This window comes from Rhinopithecus roxellana, chromosome 1 (genome assembly GCF_007565055.1).
Source record: "Rhinopithecus roxellana isolate Shanxi Qingling chromosome 1, ASM756505v1, whole genome shotgun sequence".
Classification (NCBI taxonomy): domain Eukaryota; kingdom Metazoa; phylum Chordata; class Mammalia; order Primates; family Cercopithecidae; genus Rhinopithecus; species Rhinopithecus roxellana.
This window is the reverse complement of record NC_044549.1, coordinates 66,136,857-66,156,084: the sequence shown is the minus strand read 5'-3', so window position 1 is coordinate 66,156,084 and position 19,228 is coordinate 66,136,857. Positions and strand designations below refer to the sequence as shown.

Genomic DNA, 19,228 nt, shown 5'->3' with positions numbered 1-19,228 from the left:
TGAAAAAATGTAGGAAGAGTACATGAATACAAGAGTTAAAGGAATCTGATATTTCATAGTCAGATCCTAATATTTGAAGTCCTTATTATTACTCTTCTCTTTTTTGTTTCACATGCATATTATGCCTAGAGAATAGCCTTACCTGATCTCCTAGGACTGAAAACCAGGCCCTAGAAGGGATGAGTGGGTGGAGTTAGCAGTACTCTGAAATGTAGAGAAGAAAGTAACCAAGCTGAAAAGTAAGGAAGGAGCTCTGTTTTTCTGCTGGGATCAGCTAATTTCTTGGTCATCTCACAATTGAAAAGCACCTCAATAGATTATTGGCACCAAAGAGCCCTATGATGATGCTGGATATCACCGCCCCCCTCAATCTTTCTGCGAAGGAATTAAGCAAACATTAGGTTGACTCCCCAAATGTAGTTACGGTAAAGGTATCCATATTCCACCTATGTTTGGCTTTCTCTAACCTGACTCAAATTAGGGAGGGTTCTTGTTTTATAATATGTGAGGAAGCCTTTCAGAACTTGAGACAGGTATTCAAATCACAGTTTTTCACATCAGAAAGTTTTCTCAAATGGTGCTAGATTATGGATATGTGGAAAATATTGCTAAAAATTAATTGCTCATTAAATTGGGATTGAACACTTATTTTGCTTCAGAGACATAATCATTGCAATGGAATGCCTTCTTTGAAATGCAATTTCTTTTTTGTCTTCCAAATTCTACCTCTTTCCTAATAACTTTTGACAGTGCACAAGCTGGAAATAATCTTTCTCTATTCTAACCTCCCATAATACATTATCTATACATTCCCATGGCATTTTTCATCCTCTATTTTGCATTATACTTGAGTGAGTTCTTTAACTAGATTGAAGGCTCACAACATTTTGAGAGTTCCAGACCCCAGAAAAGGCATTTAGGTCTATTTTAATAATATTTTATGGGCATATACTCAACGGTAACAGTAAGCAACTTCAGGCCAGAAACTGTATCTTTTTCATCCTGGAATTCATCTATCCAGCAGTGATTTTCACTCAGCAGGAACATCATAAATTTTCATTTAATGTTCAAATGTGGGAACAAAACTGGAGAAACAAAGAGGAGGAGCATGATGAATTTTTCTTAGGGGTGGTTATACCCTCCTCGAGTTGGGCTGCATCTCCTTGAACAGTCTGGCAGTCCTGAGATGATCCTAGATGTGTTCTGAGCAGGACATAGGTGAATGCATCATGGGAATTGCATTCCCTGTGAATCATTTTTCAATCCTTACTACAAAAAGTTGAAAGTCTCAAGCAGGTGTTAACAGAACATTAATAACAATTTAACTTTTCTAATCTCCTTATTTTATAAGAGAGCAGGATTCAAGCCCAGAGTCTGGGGCAGGCAAAAATATCTACCTAAAATGCAGTGACTTCAGGTTGCTTTCATCAATCATAGTAACGTTTGCTGTTACTTTTCGTTGTTTGCCACTGCCACTGCTGTTTCATTTAAGGTAATAAAATAGCCGGGCGCGGTGGCTCAAGCCTGTAATCCCAGCACTTTGGGAGGCCGAGACGGGCGGATCACGAGGTCAGGAGATCGAGACCATCCTGGCTAATACGGTGAAACCCCGTCTCTACTAAAAAATACAAAAAACTAGCCGGGCGACGAGGCGGGCGCCTGTAGTCCCAGCTACTCGGGAGGCTGAGACAGGAGAATGGCGTGAACCCGGGAGGCGGAGCTTGCAGTGAGCTGAGAGCTGGCCACTGCACTCCAGCCTGGGAGGCAGAGCAAGACTCCGTCTCAAAAAAAAAAAAAAAAAAAAGTAATAAAATAAAACCTTCATTTTAAGTTAGTGTATTTTTTTAATAAGCCAGTTAAAATCTTAAGTGAATTAGAAGTTGGCACAAAGATATGACACAAGTATTGAAGATGGTGAGTTTAGGGGAATGTCTTCTCAGAGAACTGGAGACTGTCAAATGGCTGGCCGTCTTAAGAAGAAAGGACAGCAGGAACTGTGTGTGAAAAGACAGGAGCTTTGAGAAGACAGGAGCACTGAGCTGTCGAGTCAAAGGAGAGGGTCTCTAAGGATACAGGGACGGAGAGGGGAATAATGAAGGCTGAGTCCAGCTGAAAGTGGAAACGAAGTGTGACAGTTACTTGGCCTGCAAAGCAGTAGGGAGTCAGGGGAAATTTTCAGAAAGTAAGTGACATCATGGTCAAAGTGACAAGCAAGAAAGGGGAATTTAGCAGTGACATTTAGATCTTATTGGAGAAGAATGACTATACAAGGCAGAAATCCAGTGAAGGAAAGGTTGCAGGGGTCTAGTGATTAGAAGGTTGAACAAGGAATTTTCCAGAATGGTTAGTGAAGAAATAAATCTCAGTGTATTGAGGGGAAAGTTGAAGCAGGCTTTGTGGTAGTGTAAAAGCAGAGAAAGGACATACGTAGAGTATAGGAAATGGTAAATGGCTAAAGCAAGACTGTTCACCAGTCTTGCTTTGTTGCCTGGTCATAATAAAAATGTATTATGGTATATAAAAAGAGGCTATGGAAAAATCTACGTGCTTGGGTTCCAGTACCCCCAACAAGTTATTTTAAATGCAAACTCATTGTAGAAACCTCAGTTTACTACCATCCTTCTCAGTTCATTCTTACCACCAGCCTCTACCACTCTGCATTTGTTTTCCTGAAATCTAAAACAGCAGAATTTAACATATATAACATTTTAGGTTATGTCATGTAAAAATGAAACTTGTCCAGAAGATGGAATTTTCTGAATAAGAAACTTTTTATCGGTGGCTACATGACTTGTCATAAAATAACTTAAGACAAAATCGGACATCCAAGTTTCATTTCTACTCCCACACATTTGTTCCATTGGTTCCACTGAACTTCACTGAACAAGACTAATACCTATCTTGCTTAAGTAGCTAGTTACTACAGGTATCAAATTAAATAATATATAGACATTATATCTTTCATTCAAAAGCAATTTATAGCATTACCAATATAGAACTAAATTCATCATAGCACAGCATTTTTTGGTTGTGTATATCGCATTTTGCCTGTTGAAGTGTTTTTGAATTATGAAAAATATAGTGCAATGCTCTATAAGTGCTTTTTGGCAAGACTGTGGGGGGAAAACACCTACTCATGTCTATCAGAAGGATGGGATAATGCTTCAGAGGCAGAGGAATGGTAGTGTGTATGGTTCCCAAGGGCAGAGAGAAAAATGGTCAAGCCACAGAAGGAAGAATGTGATGGTAGGATCTGGAGAAACAGAGAAGTAGAAGCAATGAGAGCACAAACTGAACTCAAGTCAGATATGGCAGCAGTTCTTCATCCACTTTCAGAGAGCATTTGGAGAGGAATAAGCAGCTCAAGAAAGCTCCACTGCTGTCTATCCTCACCATGCACCCTGCTCTGTGCTCTCATAACACTGCAGGAAGATCTGAGAATAATGGTACCAGCCACGTGCTAGTCTTCGTTCCATTATAGTCATACTTTTGAGAGTTATAGGTATAGGATCTCTGCAGCCCGATGTATCATCATTATTTCAGGACACAAAGCCTGCTTCCTTTTCCATCTGTGGCTGTAATCAATAAATAGAAGGAAATGCAGGAGCTGTTTTCTCTCCCTCCTCAAGAGTGAAGCCTTGAGTAATCTAGTCAATTCCTTGTTTCCTGACATTTGGGGTTCACCGTGTCTTCACTCTGCTGAGATACTACTGGTTCTCTTAAACCCAAGTACTTCCCAGATAAAAGGAAAAGAGTAAGGATAAACCTAAATAGATCAGAGGAGAAAAGCATCAGAAAAGCCCACTCTGCTAAAGAATCTTAGCCAACAGTGTTCACAGCCAACTGGACTCCTCCTTCCTCTCACTTTTATTCTCTCTCCAGACAAAATCAGGGCACTTCAGCCTTGCCAAAGTTGACTCTCACATCACTCTTCTTTCTCACAGTCATGTGGGTCTAAGATCTCTAGGAAGTGTAGGGAGGGGCAAAGAAGTGTTCCCTTGGAGCAGAGGGCTCCATATGTTTTCCCTCTTTGTAAGCAGTCATAGGGTGAGTGAAGGGTATATCACAATGGGTTTAATAACTCTGTTAATTAGCATGTCTTTCTTAATTAGTATTTGTTGCTACCTTGTCTACTAGAAGTTGGATGTGAGCTTCCTTCAAATCTGAACTGTCTGAGGACTAGCCTTTAAGTTTCCAAGTTAGATTCTTAAAGCCCGGAGTCATTGTGTGAAAAGTTCAGTGACATTTCTGGAAGGACCAGGAGAGAGGCCCTGTGACTTCTTGGACACAAAGACGGGCCCAGCTGAGCTCAGCCCTCCTTGCCATTGCATTAGTCATGTGAGGGAAAGCCATCCTGGGGCCACCAGCCCACCGCAGTCACTCTCTGAACACCACCATATAACCTCAGTTGTCATCAAATGGAGCAGAAAAAAATCACTCAGTGGAGTCCTGCCTAAATTTCTGACCTACAATTCATGAGATTTCATAAAATGTCTGTTGTTTGAAGTTACTGTTTAAAGATATGAGTTAGTTTGCCATTCAATAATAGGTAAGTGGAACAACATGCCTTCACATTTTACACAAACTGTTACTTTGCTACATTTCAGAATATTTTTCATCATTTCTCCTCTTAGCTACACACAAACTTTTAGGTACTTCTCTTCCCAATAACAAACAGCTTGTGTATATTCCTACAGATACCCCAAGAATCTCATATGCAAAACACATATCTACTGAGGTCTTAAACAGTTTTAAGCCTTATGGTGAATTCCCCATACACAATTAAACAAAACAAATGATGAAAATAGCATGAGCTCAACTTCAAAAGTCAATGGAATGGTGATGGTATTTACAAAACAGTCTCCCTGAGTGATAGTAGTAAAAAGTATACTCTGTGGCAAACTTAGAATGGGCAATACAAAATCCTACCTGTAAACAACAGCACCTACCTTGGATCATTATTAGTGCATTGTTTGTGAAAGAAACCCTTTAAAAGATTTGGGTTCTGTTCAATGAGAGCACTTGAACACAGGGTGGGGAACATCACATACCAGGGCCTGTCATGGGGTGGGGGTGGAAGGGGGAGGGACAGCATTAGGAGATATACCTAATGTAGATGACGAGTTAATGGGTGCAGCACATCAACATGGCACATGTATACATATGTAACAAATCTGCACATTGTGCATATGTACCCTAGAACTTAAAGTATAATAATAATAATAATAATAATAAAAGATTTGGGTTCTGTTAAGAATTTGTATTTAACATTATTGAACAACTAGACCACTAGGAAGGATTGGTTCAATACGATTTTCAGATAAATGATCTGTACTCCTATAGGTGGTATGTCAATTTATTTTTCATTTTAAACTACTTTATAATTTCTTAATGACTCAAGATCACCCATATAGTCATTTCTGAGTTGTCTTTTTCTAGTCTTTCTATCCCTCTCCCTTGCTGAAGAAATACTCGATGTAACTTCTTTTGTCTTAGAATGAATTTGCAAAATTTCTCTCATCTGCTCCAACTTGCAGTTTATACTTTGTCATCTGCTAAAATAATATAATTATGAATATTAGAATGGTTCTAAATTAAGAGCAAATACTCTCTGAATGAAGAAGCTCTTTCCATAATCAAGTGTTTATATTTTAGTGAATTTTTGCTAAGAAAGAGATCTAGGATGGTCTGAGGCTTCTTTTGTTCAACTATTAGATATTGGCCTAGCATTTGAATACCTTAAGTAGCTGTTGAAAGCTGAGATATCTCATGGTAGTCATTTATTTACTTTATATATATTTTTTGTTATTTTTATTTGCAGTACCAAAATGGCATCAAAGGAAAATGAGCACTGTCTTGGCAATATGTGAGAAATATTTACACCACCCTGTACCATCTGATATTTTAGGACATCTGTATAGATCAAAATAAATCAGATTGAATGGATTTAATATCATATATTGATAACAATAATTACTAACTACAAAACTACCCTAATTCAAGGTCTTCAGTTTTATTTTTTAATATTTTTGGACATGGGATAGCTGCAGAATTACCTCCATTTTCCACTTCAGTTTTAGGAGTAAGTTGTGAACCCCACCCTCATGCAGGTACACACATTAAACCACCCAAATAAACCAGTTTCATTAATGGTACCATATTCAAATAACCAAAGGGATACTGGAATGCAATCTTCAAAGATAATAAACTGCAATGTAAATCTGGTTGAATAAAGGCCAAGAACTAAGCCTTATGTTCCCTTCATAAGGCACAGAAACAAAAGTGTAGCCCAACTAGTCTCCCACTGAGGATATAGTCTAGCTTTCTGCCGAGACAATCAAACAACCCAAACCTAGTATTTCAATGAACTTGGGAAATGATGACACACACTTTTCTGTCTCTCCTTGACAGTTCTGAATTTGGAGGGGCAAAGGAAATGGAAGGCATGCTTAATTGAGGCAGTAAATACTAGGCTGTGGCAGATTGTTTTACTGTTAAATACAGTAATGGGTTTTTAATGGCTGCTGTCCAAAATTACACTGCAGAAAAAAATGGTTTATTAGTAATAATAATAGCTGGCACCTTAATCTTCAAAGCACTTTACAAATATTAGCTCATTAATCCTCCAACTGCCACTGGGAGGCAGCAGTAAATGTTTCTTTCCTCAGTTTACAGCTGGTGAAACAGGAAAACAAAAGCTCATAACAAGTTTTCAAAAGAAGATTTTGTGTATGGAGATCAATTTCTGATCTAAACCACTCATATCAGTTTTTATAATTGATTGGATGGCATTCACTCTGATGACTGTCAGCCCTTTTTTGGAGGGGACAGTGATTAAGGTCAAATCCAATTTATTTGAACTTGGCTCAGAAGTATGCATGAGTTGCACCTGAATTGCTCAATGCTTGGTCCTTTAATGTTATTTCAAGTAAATCAATTGTGTTCAAAATCTATTCAGCCCAAATCAATTACATGCAGAAACTTGTATGCATGGGAAGAGCAGACTGTTGAGACCCCTTGACATTTGCTCCTCTGAGAATTGCTAGGGGTCATGAAGCAAAATGGGGTCAAGGTCAAATTTAAAAAGGCTTGTTTTCGCTATTTTATCCATTCACTCAGATCTTCTTTATAGAAAATAGTATATGTCTTCAAATTAGTGAACAATAACAAATAACCCAATATAGCCTATTATTCATGCAAATATAGGTGATAAATATTAAAATTGTTATTATTTGTCTGTATGTTTACCCTTGTGGGCAATGTTTTCAGTTTTTTGCCATTGTATAATGCCTTAAACATTCTTTACATCTTTAAATCCAATTTTAATCCAATGCATGAATTCTCCACTATGTCATCAGATGCATTTTATAGATTTAAAAAAATTGTTGAATTTACAACACAGAAATAAACGTACTTCTTGAGAAGCCAAGCTGTGTATTCCAGAGCAGCAGGTATGGGTCAAACAAAAGCTTTATAGAAAATCCATTGTGTATACTCCAAGGAAGTGGGATCTCCTGTCTAGTCAAAGCAGGAAACAAACTTATTCTTGCCGCTTTCTAGTACACAAAAAGGAGCCTTTTGGAGCCACTCAGCATCTGAGAATGCTATTTATATTATGCATATTTTAAAAATACATGAACATTTGCTTGTAAATATCCCAAACAAAAAAGTCAAAAACCTCTTAAAACTCCCAAATATATTGGCTGTGCCTGAAATAGAGTTGCCTTTTTTCCTTCCAAAGCCTTATCTTCATTGACAGCTGCTAATAAAGACAGTGCCATCATTATGATTGGTGTCATTTTCAAGCCATTTTCAAGAACAGCAAGGCTGAGATATGGCATCTGCCATTGCCAACAATTTCTATTTTAATCTGCAATAGCAGATACTCACACCTTTGTGGAAATGCCAACCATGAAATGCAATTGGTTACATATAACACCCAGAAGTGAGGGAAATTCATGAGTATTCGTATTATAGAGTATCAGAAACCTTTATGCCAAGAAATAAAAAATGATAATGAGGGTAAAGTTTCATTTGTACATATAATGATGCCCAGGGTCTGGTGCAGGAAGAGTCAGAGCATCGAATGCTTGTATGACTTGATTTTGGAGAGAACACAAATGTCTTCTTCCTGTGACCTCCAACTCCTGGGATCAAATGATCCTCCCACCTCAGCCTCCCAAGAAGCTGGGACTACTTGCCCAACCACACCGAGCTAATTTTTATTTTAATTTATTTATATATTTTTTGTAGACATGGAGTCTTGCTATGTTGCTGGTCTTGAACTCCTGGCCTCAAGGGATCCTCCAGTCTCCGCCTCCCAAAGTTGCATTAAGGTGGTTTTGTTTGTTTGTTTGTTTGTTTATTTTGAGACAGAGTCTCCCTCCATCACCCAGACTGGAGTGCTGTGGTGTGATCTAGGCTCACTGCAACCTCCGCCTCCCAGGTTCAAGTGATTCTCTTGCCTCAGCCTCCTGAGTAGCTGGATTACAGGCATGCCACCATGCGCAGCTAATTTTTGTATTTTTAGTAGAGACGAGGTTTCACCATGTTGGCCAGACTGGCCTCCAACTCCTGACATCAAGTGATCCACCTGTCTCAGCCTCCCAAAGTGCTGGGATTACAGGCTTGTACCACCATGCCTGGCAGTTTTTAAAATCTCATATTAAATGCCACTATTCCTGGAATAGGTATGCATTATCATCTAATACCTCAGTAGGATTCCTTTAGTGTCTACTTTTCCACATATTTACCTGGGATAATGGGACACAGAACAGGTAAGTTTGGATGGACAACAGGAAAGAGTGTTAGTCCATAGTGAAGACCATAGCTGGAGAATCCTGCTAATAAAGGGGGCACTGCTGGGGTTGGAAATCAGACACTTCTGAGTTTGAATTCTGACTCTGGCACTGCAAGACATACTGTGTGACATTGGACAAGGACCCTTTTGTGTCTGCATGACCCAACTTACAATGAGTGTTATGATAATAGTACTTTCCTCAAATCACTGATGTGGGGATTGCAAAACACATAATAAACACTTGATAAATGATCAATGGTGGCTATTTAAGTATCTGCCTGGCACAGTTTCAGTCCTGTCTCTAGCAGAAAGTGGTGATCAATAAAAGCTTTTTATAATGACTGGTCACAATGCCTCATAGGACATACACACACACACACACACACACACACACACACAAGAACATGTATCATAGAATTCAGGATGCTTTGGAAAAGTCTATCTCCCTATCTTTGTCCAGGACTACATTCAACCCTCAAAATACAACTTGTAACATTTTCAATCTTTCCCCTAGACAACTCTCAATTTATACAGTGACTCTAGATTTCCTTAAAAAAAAAAAATTCACCATCAGTTATATAATGTTGCTCTTTTCTTCCATAGAGGAAATCTGGACTGCTAATGGTGGCTCATGCCTGTAATCCCAGTACTTTGCAAGGGGGAGGTGGGAGAATCGCCTAAGGCCAGGAGTTTGAAACCAGCCTGGACAACATAGTGAAACCTCATCTTTACAAAAAAATTTTAAAAATTAGCCAGGCATGATGGTGTCTGCCTGTAGTCCCAGCACTTTGGGAGGCTTAGGTGAGAGGATGACTTGAGCCCAGGAGTTACAGGTTGCAGTGAACCAAGACTGTACCACTGCACTCTGGCCTGGGCAACAGAACAACAAAGAAAAAGAAAGAAAAAAGAAAGAAAGAGAGAAAGAGAGAAAGAGAGAGAAAAAGAGAGAAAGAGAGAGAAAGAGAGAGAAAAAGAGAGAAAGAGAGAGGAAGGAAGGAAGGAAGGAAGGAAGGAAGGAAGGAAGGAAGGAAGGAAGGAAGGAAGGAAGGAAGGAAGGAAGGAAGGAAGGAGAAAAGAAAAGAAGGAAAGAAGAAAGGAAGGAAAAACCTGAGCAATAGAGTGGGCTATGAACTGGGTTACAAATTAGGGTATCTAAAATTTAATTGTAATTGTCACTACTGTAGGCAGTGTGGTGAAATAGTGAAGTTCACTATTTGATCTTGCATCAGTTTTTTTCATCTATGAAACGGGCTAACAACCTGTTTCCTTTTGTTCACTGTGTTATTGTAAAAGTCAAATGAGATGACATGGAAAAATTTTCTGAAAAGCATAAAGCACTCAAATAATGCAAGATATTATGATTTTTTAAAAATAGAAATCCTCAGAGGCAATCTTCTGAATGGATGGAAATGTAGCATCCAGTATCAGAGTCTATATTTATCTTCCCCCTGAACCTTTTGCACATGAGATGTGTTATTTCATTTGAACATAACCAATATGTAAGGCATCCCATAATAAGCTAATATTCTGTCACTTTACAGTTTTTAGCAAGGTTTTCAATGCAATAAAAAATCAAATTTCCAACAACTTTAACAGCAACAGATCACGAAAATCCCCACATTCTTTTTATCCACTTACATTTTATTACTCTGGGAAACACATTGCTTCGTCCCTGGAAATAAAAATTCCTCACATTAGGATGCAAACAGTGCATCCTGGCATCCTGGTCTATTCCTTCATCGTCCTTGTCCTGATACAACTATATCAAAGAAGAAGAATACTTCCTCCAAAGATCCAGGCATCCAGGTTACATGAGTTTCAGCTGCCAGACTGACATTTGAGGGCATCTCCACTTTCCCAGGCATCATAAATACAATCCCTCCAAGTAGAATCACCACTTACAGCAAAAGCTTTTGTTAGGGAGGAACCTCTGCTAAAAATGCAAACCCGTTACCATAGAAGCTGGAATACATCTTTTACATTATTGTGTCTGCTATGTCAGCTCTCATCTTAGAAAACATATATAATGCAACGAAATGGACAAATTTGTTTTGAAGTTTAGAAGTCTCAGCTGAAACACACCACTGAATATAAGCATGCCCACCTCGGGCAATGAAAGAAAGGAGAAGAAAGGAATGATAAAGAAAAAGTGGTGAAGAATCTCCTGAATACAAACTTACTGATTCCCTACTTCGTACTGTTTTTGTCAATTCCAGCTTTCGCCTTCCGCATTACTCACGCTCCACAAATGTAAAGCCTTCAAGATGTGCTAGCTATTCCTCATGTACTTCCCAGATTCAGACCCCTTTTCTGTCTTCCTCCATCCTGCTCTGCTCTGGGAGAACTGACCTCCACAAACCACTTAATAGGCTCCCTTGCTCTCTTACTGCCTTGCTCAAGAAGCAACTGGAAATCTTGGGGCAGAAGCAGAGCACTGTCTTGTGATTTGACAGTAGTTATGTTCCTCTACCAAAAGCCATAGGTCCTACTTCACAGCCCTCTCCCAGAGCTACTGCTCCCACCTCCTTCCAGGAACTTCACCTTCCCATTGTCCCTTCAGGACAAGGGGCAGTAACAGCTCCAGATGTGCTTTGGCAGCCCTTTGTGGGCTTCCCCTAATCCCATCCAAAGAGATGTGGGCCCATCTTTAAGGTCCCTTAATTACCCCTTTGGAGTATGATCTACATAAAAGAACCGGACAAAGTGAAAGTGAGAGGAAGCCATGTTTTACCCAGCGAAGACGTGTCTTTCAAGAACATCAAGGGGACAAACCACTCAGTTCTAGCCTGTGGCATTCTGCCACCTGGACATTCAGGTCCAATACCTGGACATTCAGGTCCAATACTGTGAGGACATCAAGCCTTTTAAGATAAGCCAGAAATATGAATGTTTACATGAAATCTCCACTATTTAAATGTTGGCTGAAATTTGTCTTCAACATTCTTTGGGCCAAATGAAATATTTATACAAGCTGGGTTCAAAGTCCAAGGGACATTGGTTTGGATCCTATATAGACTATGGTGCCTCTTCTTAGAAAGAAAAAAAAAAAATCTGTTTTTCTTTACACTGCACAATTATAACCAAAAAAGGATGAAAGTCTCATTTTTACAGCTTTTTCTTACACAGTACTTTAGTCCAAAAACAATAACTCCCCCTACCTCATTGGAAATCTGCAGGCAAAACAGAGAAATATTCAAAACCCCAAAGTCACAGGAATCTTGTTATGTGGGCCTGTTCTAAATGTATGAATCTAGTCGAATCATTTAATTTCAGTGTAGCTCACTCCATTCATCTGCAAAATCAGGATAATTACTTCTTTCCTACCATCTTCACAGAGACATTTGGTTGAAAAATGAAATTATACACAGTAAAGGAAAAGCACATTTGAGATCTTCAGAGAATAAAGTGCTATTTAAACCAAGAAGATTAGTAAGAAAAACCTCACAAGTTTGCCAAAGCATTTTCTCTCTTTCAGCCACATTTCATGACACCAAGGTAACTGTGAACCAATGCCTTAGCCCAACACGGTCTTATGGAAGATGTACACAAATCTAAGGTGTGGTTCTCAACTGTGATGGCACATTAGGGTGTGTTAGAATCTCATTAGAAGTTTTCAAAAATCCAGATTCCTAGTCACCATCCACAGAGATTGTAATTGAATTGATTTGTGTTGGCAGTTTTAAAGAACTCTCCAGATGATTCTAATTTTAGCCAAGCCTAAGAACACCTATTGAGAAAACCTTTTAAATATGTGAAACAATCATTATTGGTATATGCACATATAATTAATGTAGGAATCAACAGTTTCCCATTTGACACCACCATTGATCATGGCTCACACTTATTCACATACACAGTGATACACACACACACACAGATACACTCTGTCCCTCTATCTTTGTTCGTTCACATACTGAGCATGATATAGAAGAATAATTATCACTACAATAAAAAACCAAAATTTATTGAGCACTTCATAAGTGCTACTAAGCTGTCTGCATAGATTGCCCCATTCAATGTCCACAATAGCTAGGTATGACTATTTCCCCATTTCTACAGAAGAAATTAGTCTTAGAGAGGTCAAAATGACTAAGCTAGTGCCACACACCTGCAAGCTGACAGACTTAGATTTTGAACCCCAGCAGCCTGACTTTTATAACCAGGGCATGTAACCACCACACCAGTTTGCTTCCCACTGTGCCAGACACTTGAAGAGTTTACGAGATGCATAAAAGGAAAAGTGTGCCCTCAAGGAGTTTACAATCTGAGAAGGGAATTGTGATGCACACTAAAGTTCATAGGTTGTATAGGAAAATGGCACAATTGTAGTCCCTGGAGTTAGGAAGAGGTAAATCAGAAGATGGGCAACAGAGCTCCTACTTCCACAACTATAGGGGAAATAAGATGCAAACAAACATTAGAAGGGAGAATGTTATAAGACTACCAGGAGAAGAAACCCCAGTCAAAGCACAAAATATATTTATATATTGGCCAAGTTCAATGCATTTATTATTCCTATCATCATCTGCCAGTATCATTTGAATCAGATATTTATGCCCACCCTAAATTTACCACATTGTCAGTTCAATTAGCAAACTATGAATTTTGAGAATTCATCTCACCTCAAACTCCAGTTGTGATTCTTATTGAATTTATGTATATAAGCATCACACACACACACACACAGTCACTCACACACACCCCTAATAATTTAACTTCCAAAGAGATATACAAGTTGTATTCTTCCGCTAGGAATAAATTATGTGAAAGTGAAGTCAACATTTCAGGGAAAAGCCTTAAAATTGAAAACAGAATATGTCCCTTTGTATTTTCATTATGTAAACATAATGAGAAGGTAAGCAGGATCATTTTTTATCCACAACACATAAAATCTCAATTAGTTATGGTCTATTTGTGCACTGACTTAAAACGTTCGTTAACAAAACAGAATTTTCTAGTTTACTGGATAAATATACCAGAAATTGCAGAATAATGTCAGGTTGCCAAGCAACCACAGCTCTACTCTACTTTGTGATCAATCCAACTCATTCATCGAGCTTCCTAACCCAGTGATACAGAATTCCAACCAATTTGTTTCTTGGGAAAATTATAGTGACTTTCAGTAACACAATAACACTTTTATTCTCAGAAGATAAACTTAAATCCCTTTTGATCAAAGGGATGTGTTAATTCATTATTCTCTACGTGGTGCTAATGAGAAAGCTATAATTAACTAACTACACTATTGTGACACACATAAAATAAACTGCAGTAATTAGTAATGTTTAAGGTGTTAAGCAACCTCCCAAATTAGAAAATACAGAACCTTTCCTCAGATAAAGATATACAGAAAAAAGGAAGCAGCATATCTAATTAAATTGAGAATTGTTTCCAGTCTCCCCCAAGGGGTGAGAGGAAAGGCATGTGATCACCAAAATGTAAGAGATTTCACTTTAATAGCAGAGAAAATGGCTCAATGCCAATTCTACTTGTAGGTAGACATAAAATGATAGCGAATAATGTAATCTTTTCTTTGAAAGAATGCTTAGCACAATATTTTTCCAGGAATGAATAGAAAGAATATTATGCTTTCACTCATTAGCTGTGTTAACTTAGCATATTGTATGTAAATCACCGTAATAATTGCATTCTCTTCAGAATGAATTAGTTAGAATGAAGCTGTAATCAAAATGCTCATAATTGAAAATATAGTATTCTCAATCTTGGTTTGAAAAAATAACAAGGAACACTGATTTAATCAGATAATACAGTACATCACTGAAAACAACCTTAGTAGAGAGATGTTCATTCTCTTGATTATACCTTTGCATTTCAATTAGGTCCCCAAATTCAGGACTCAACACCTCCCAATCTGTCATGTTTTTCAACTCTGGACTAACTTAAGTATTCCAAGTGTATTACTGCTAGATTTTTAGGGAAAATACAAAATGGTGAAAAGCTGATTTTATTGTTTCTAAAATACATTAGACTCTATTGCACTGTTGGCTGTCATAAATCAAAGGGCAAAATAATTTCCAATAAATGAAACATTTAATGCCAAAGCTCCTGGGAAACAATATGTAAATGATCACATGAATTTCAGACAAGCTGTCACACTAATTCCTCAAGGTACCTTTTAAAGATGACACATTCACGGTGAGGATGAGAGGGTTGTCTTGCAAAGTCAAACACTACTACCTGAAGTGATACTCTCAGTATTTCCTGACAATCATTCCTTCAAATCTGACACCATTAGTCCCCCACTATTACTTAATTTTCCTTTATCAGTCAAAAATACAAGAAGCTTAAATTAGTCTTGATCATTACCTCATTACCCTTATTTTTCTATAAAAACGAGTCAGGCTAAATTATTTTAACAAAGCAATTTTGGGGCAAATAACCTATCTTCAAAGATTTCAGACGCGACTATAAAATCAGGTTTCTATCCAGCAAATGTTTTTCTGGGTGAGCTCTATTTTGCAAAGGTCACTAAGGATCTTTGTGATGGTGACATCTGTCAGGCTTTACTGGCCTCAAGTTCACCAAGAAATGCCTTTATTTTAATAATCAAATGATTTTAAAAATGTATTTAAAACCAATTCATGTAATGAGATGAATTAACTTAAATGTAATAAGTACAGTATGTGCAATATCAACTCCTCTTAGACCTACAGCTAGGCCCATGCAGTGTACAGTTTACTTATCAGAAGATAGATTGGAAGACCTATATAACCATGAGGAATCAATAAATATCTATAGCCTTTTCTTTAAAGAAAAGGATCCATAAGTCTACATTCAACAGATAACAATCTGGAAAACATATATTCATCATCATAGTCTTGTGCTGCAGTGAAGTGGGTATAAACATGCCCTGAAAGAGATTTTAATGAGCAGCCATAGTCAGTACTCACACCCATCCAGTAATAACTATTTGTCTCCATTGATTTGCTCACAATATTCAGGAGCTTGCAAGGAATGATTATACACTACGTTCTGCCATTACTAAAGGTAAATCCACTGCAGCACTTAAGGCCGTAAAATGGAAAGCTGGGGTATACATAGGCTCTGTAACTAAGTTAAATTATGAAAGCCAAATGGTGATCCCTCACAAAGAGACTGAAATTAAGACAAATCCAACTGCAACATCTGCAGCTGAAAGAGAAAACACGAAGATTTTTTTTTTTAAAAGTGGCATAAACTTTTTATTTTCTTGTCACCAGAAGTTTCCCCAAAAAGCTTTCCAAGCTTCTCTCTCCATCAATATACTGAAAAGCCAACTTCACCAGCAGTTGATCAGTTTCTCTCTTCCAATCTGCTGCAAGTCAGATCTTTGTAGGAGTTGGACTGTGCAGTAAAAATATTCTTATTTTAATTAAGATTATTCTCCAAAATTAGAAAACGCAGAATTTTGACTTCAACGAAAATGTAGAGAAATGAGAATGCACCATATGTAATTAAACTGAGGATTAACTAACAGTAATGCCATCGACACCAGTAACTAACTTTTGAGTGCTTATTATGCATCAGGCATGGTGTTAAATTACTTGTATCATCTCAATCCAGTCCTGCGACAACCCAATATAGAGGGTATTGATAATTTCCATATTATTGAGAAAGGGAAACTGAGGCACGTAGTTAAATGGCTAGTCCAAAGTGACACATCACAGTGATGGTGAAGCTGGAATTCGAAGCCACGGGGGCGCCCCTGGAGCCTCCTCCTAGAGTGAGCCAGGTGGCTCACCAGTTGCCCATCTCCACGCGCACGCGCAAATCTCCCCACCCACTCCGCGTTCCAGCGGGAGCGCGCCATCGCGCATGCGCCTGGCCAGCCAGCCCCTTGCTGGCTCTGGGGCTGCTCCGCGGCTCCCACGAGCCGGACTGGACCCCGGCGCCCTTCGAGGAGAGGCTGAGCCTGGGGTTCCTTCCCCGCCGGGCCACCCAGCTGTGCCGACGCACACTTGCCCTCCGCCGCTGGCCTGCCACCCCGTCCCCTGCCCGCCTTCCCGAACCCGGCAGCCCCAACGCCCACCCTGCGCTCCACCCTGCGCGCCGTCTGAGGCGGGGGTACCTGGGCTGCACGGCTGCGGCTCCTCAGGCTGGTGGTTTTTCACAGGAATTCCCCAGCACTGCCCCTGACTGAGAAAGTGTGGCTCGCAGCGAGCCCGGAGAGTGGGAACGGAGGGGCTGGCTTTCCCCAGCCTCCCGGCTCCAATCCCTGCTCTCCAAATTAATCACTTTCTCCGTGCTGCCTCCCCACGCACACTCACATTCACACTCAAAAAAAAAAAAAAAAAAAAAAAAAAGGCGAGAGAAAGAGAGAGGCACAAAGAGGAAGAAGGGACCATCCGTGACTGGCATCTCTAGCTCCCCGGGCTCCGCTACCAGGAGCCATGGCAACCAGGCCCCCGGCCTGCCCTCTCGCCCCCTCGGCGCTCTGGTGAGGTGGAGCTCTAGCTCCTCTCTGGTTTTTCGTGGCCCCCAACCTCACAACCCCGCGGTTCATTGATTCCCCTCTTCCAGGCTGGCGGCATTTTCGGAACCCCCCTGGGATCTAGAATCCTCTCCTGAGAGTAGGAGCCAGACAGGGGCAGTGGATTGGGAGGGGATCTGAGCTCCACACAGTAGGAGGTGTCCGGGGCGTGAGGGGCGTGGTGGGAGAGGCCGGGACTGACCCCCAAACTAGCTAGACCTCGGACCACCACCCGAGAGAGGACGGGAATCTACAGGGGGATCTGGAATCCTCTTCAGAGAGTAGCGAGGGATGGGGTGGGAGAGGCTGGAAATAGGAGGATCAACCTACCGGCGACCAGCGGGAGTGAGTGGGACTTGGCGGATTCGGGAACCCGGTGTACTCCGTCCGACTGACCCCGAGCGGTCTGAATCCAGCCTCGGTCACCCGGGGGCGGGGCTTGAAAAGGGGGTGTCTCTTCCCGGGTGAATGCTGAGGGACCTCGGACCACCCCCACTTCAGACAAGGAGCCCTGACTGCGCACCATTTCCTTTCCATAACGCGTTGACCCCCTCCTCCCGGGAGCAAACCCTTAACCCTTCCTCCATGGGAGACCCCCCCAGGGCTGGCATGAGAGATGCAAATTGACCCCCACCCCTGACACACCTGCGTCGCCTCCAGCGCGAGATCTGTCCGGTACCTCCCCTCGGGCAACTTCTCCCCCAAACTGGCTGAGAGCTGGGACAGGGACGGGCAGGGTCCAGTATGCTCTGGGCCGATCCAAGGGAGTTTCTTGCCGGCCGCTCCCCGCTGGTCCGCACCCGGGACTGCCCACGGAGGTCCCGCCTGTCCCCTCCCGCTGCGGGCGCTGGCCGCGGGAAGGCTGGACCTGTTCTGGCTTGCACCGAGATCCACGCCCTCCTGCCAGAGGCTGGCTCTCGCCTCTCCTCCCTTCCTCGATTCTGCGCCGCCACCCCTCACCCACGCCGCTTATTTTCCCTCCCTTTGCACACTCCCATGGGACAGGGAGAGTTACAGGCTTAAGACTTTATCTCATTGTGGAAAGCAAGAGACCAAGCCAAAAACTTTGGTCGTGGTTTTCAACATCTCTGGTCAAAAGAGGTAGGATCTCCGCTTGTTTATCTGCAAAAGCGACGTTTAAGAGAAACGCCCCCAGGCACCCCGGTGGTTTCACTCAGTTGATATTCCATACACAGGTCGCCAATCTGGTTTTCTCCCATTGCTGCATGTTAGAGGGGTGTGGTGCCATGTACGTATTAAAAATGATCTTGCTTTCCTTCATTTAAGGGCGTGGTGGGGCTTACTATTGAATTTACAAAATATGCTATAACCATCCGGTGTCAAATTGTGCATACACAAATTTGGAGACCTTCTACTATTTTTACAATTTTTGCCCTAATACAGAGTCCATAATTTTACCATATTGTTTCATGACGTTTTTCCTACTTATCCTTTATAAATTCACTATTAGAGAAGAAAGACTTCTGTACTCATATTCAGTGCTAAAAGCCAGTTCTGATGCCTTATCAATCCACAAACACATAAAAATATTTTAGGATTCCAAAATTCATATGGAAAAATTACAATTTTTAGCACTGTTTTTGATTTATATGCCACTTTAATTTTTTTTCCATTATGGTGGTATTTTCCAAAATTTTTACACAATACCACTTTTAAAAATTCTGTTGAATGCAAGTCCTCTTTGTTCGTAAGAGAATTATTGAGTTCTAATTTTTACTCCACTAAGGCTGTGAGATTGACCTTACAGCGTTGTTTTGTTCTCATCTAGCTCATTGAACAATGAGGATATTTAGCTCCCCTCAGAGCTACCCTCAGAGTTGGATGAGCTACCCTCAGAGTTGGATGCCACCACTGGGAGCAGCAAAAGCGAAGGCAACTCATGATTCTGTCTCAGAAGCAATCAAATAAAATATTTTGAAAATGAGTAAATGGACTTT

General features: G+C 40.5%; 1 protein-coding gene across 3 annotated transcripts in view; it reads right to left on the bottom strand.

Annotated features, from left to right (window-relative positions):
- The window catches only part of CHL1 (cell adhesion molecule L1 like), a 212,121-nt gene extending 193,906 nt beyond the window's left edge, over positions 1-18,215 (bottom strand). For 2 of the 3 annotated variants that reach the window (XM_030920582.1, XM_030920702.1), the window contains exon 1: positions 17,916-18,215. The gene's annotated coding sequence lies outside the window, so the exon portion shown is untranslated. Of the gene's footprint in view, positions 1-17,600; positions 17,687-17,915 lie in introns of those variants that run through there. The other variant, XM_030920639.1, reaches the window with a different exon arrangement.
- Positions 18,216-19,228: the final 1,013 nt, after the last annotated feature.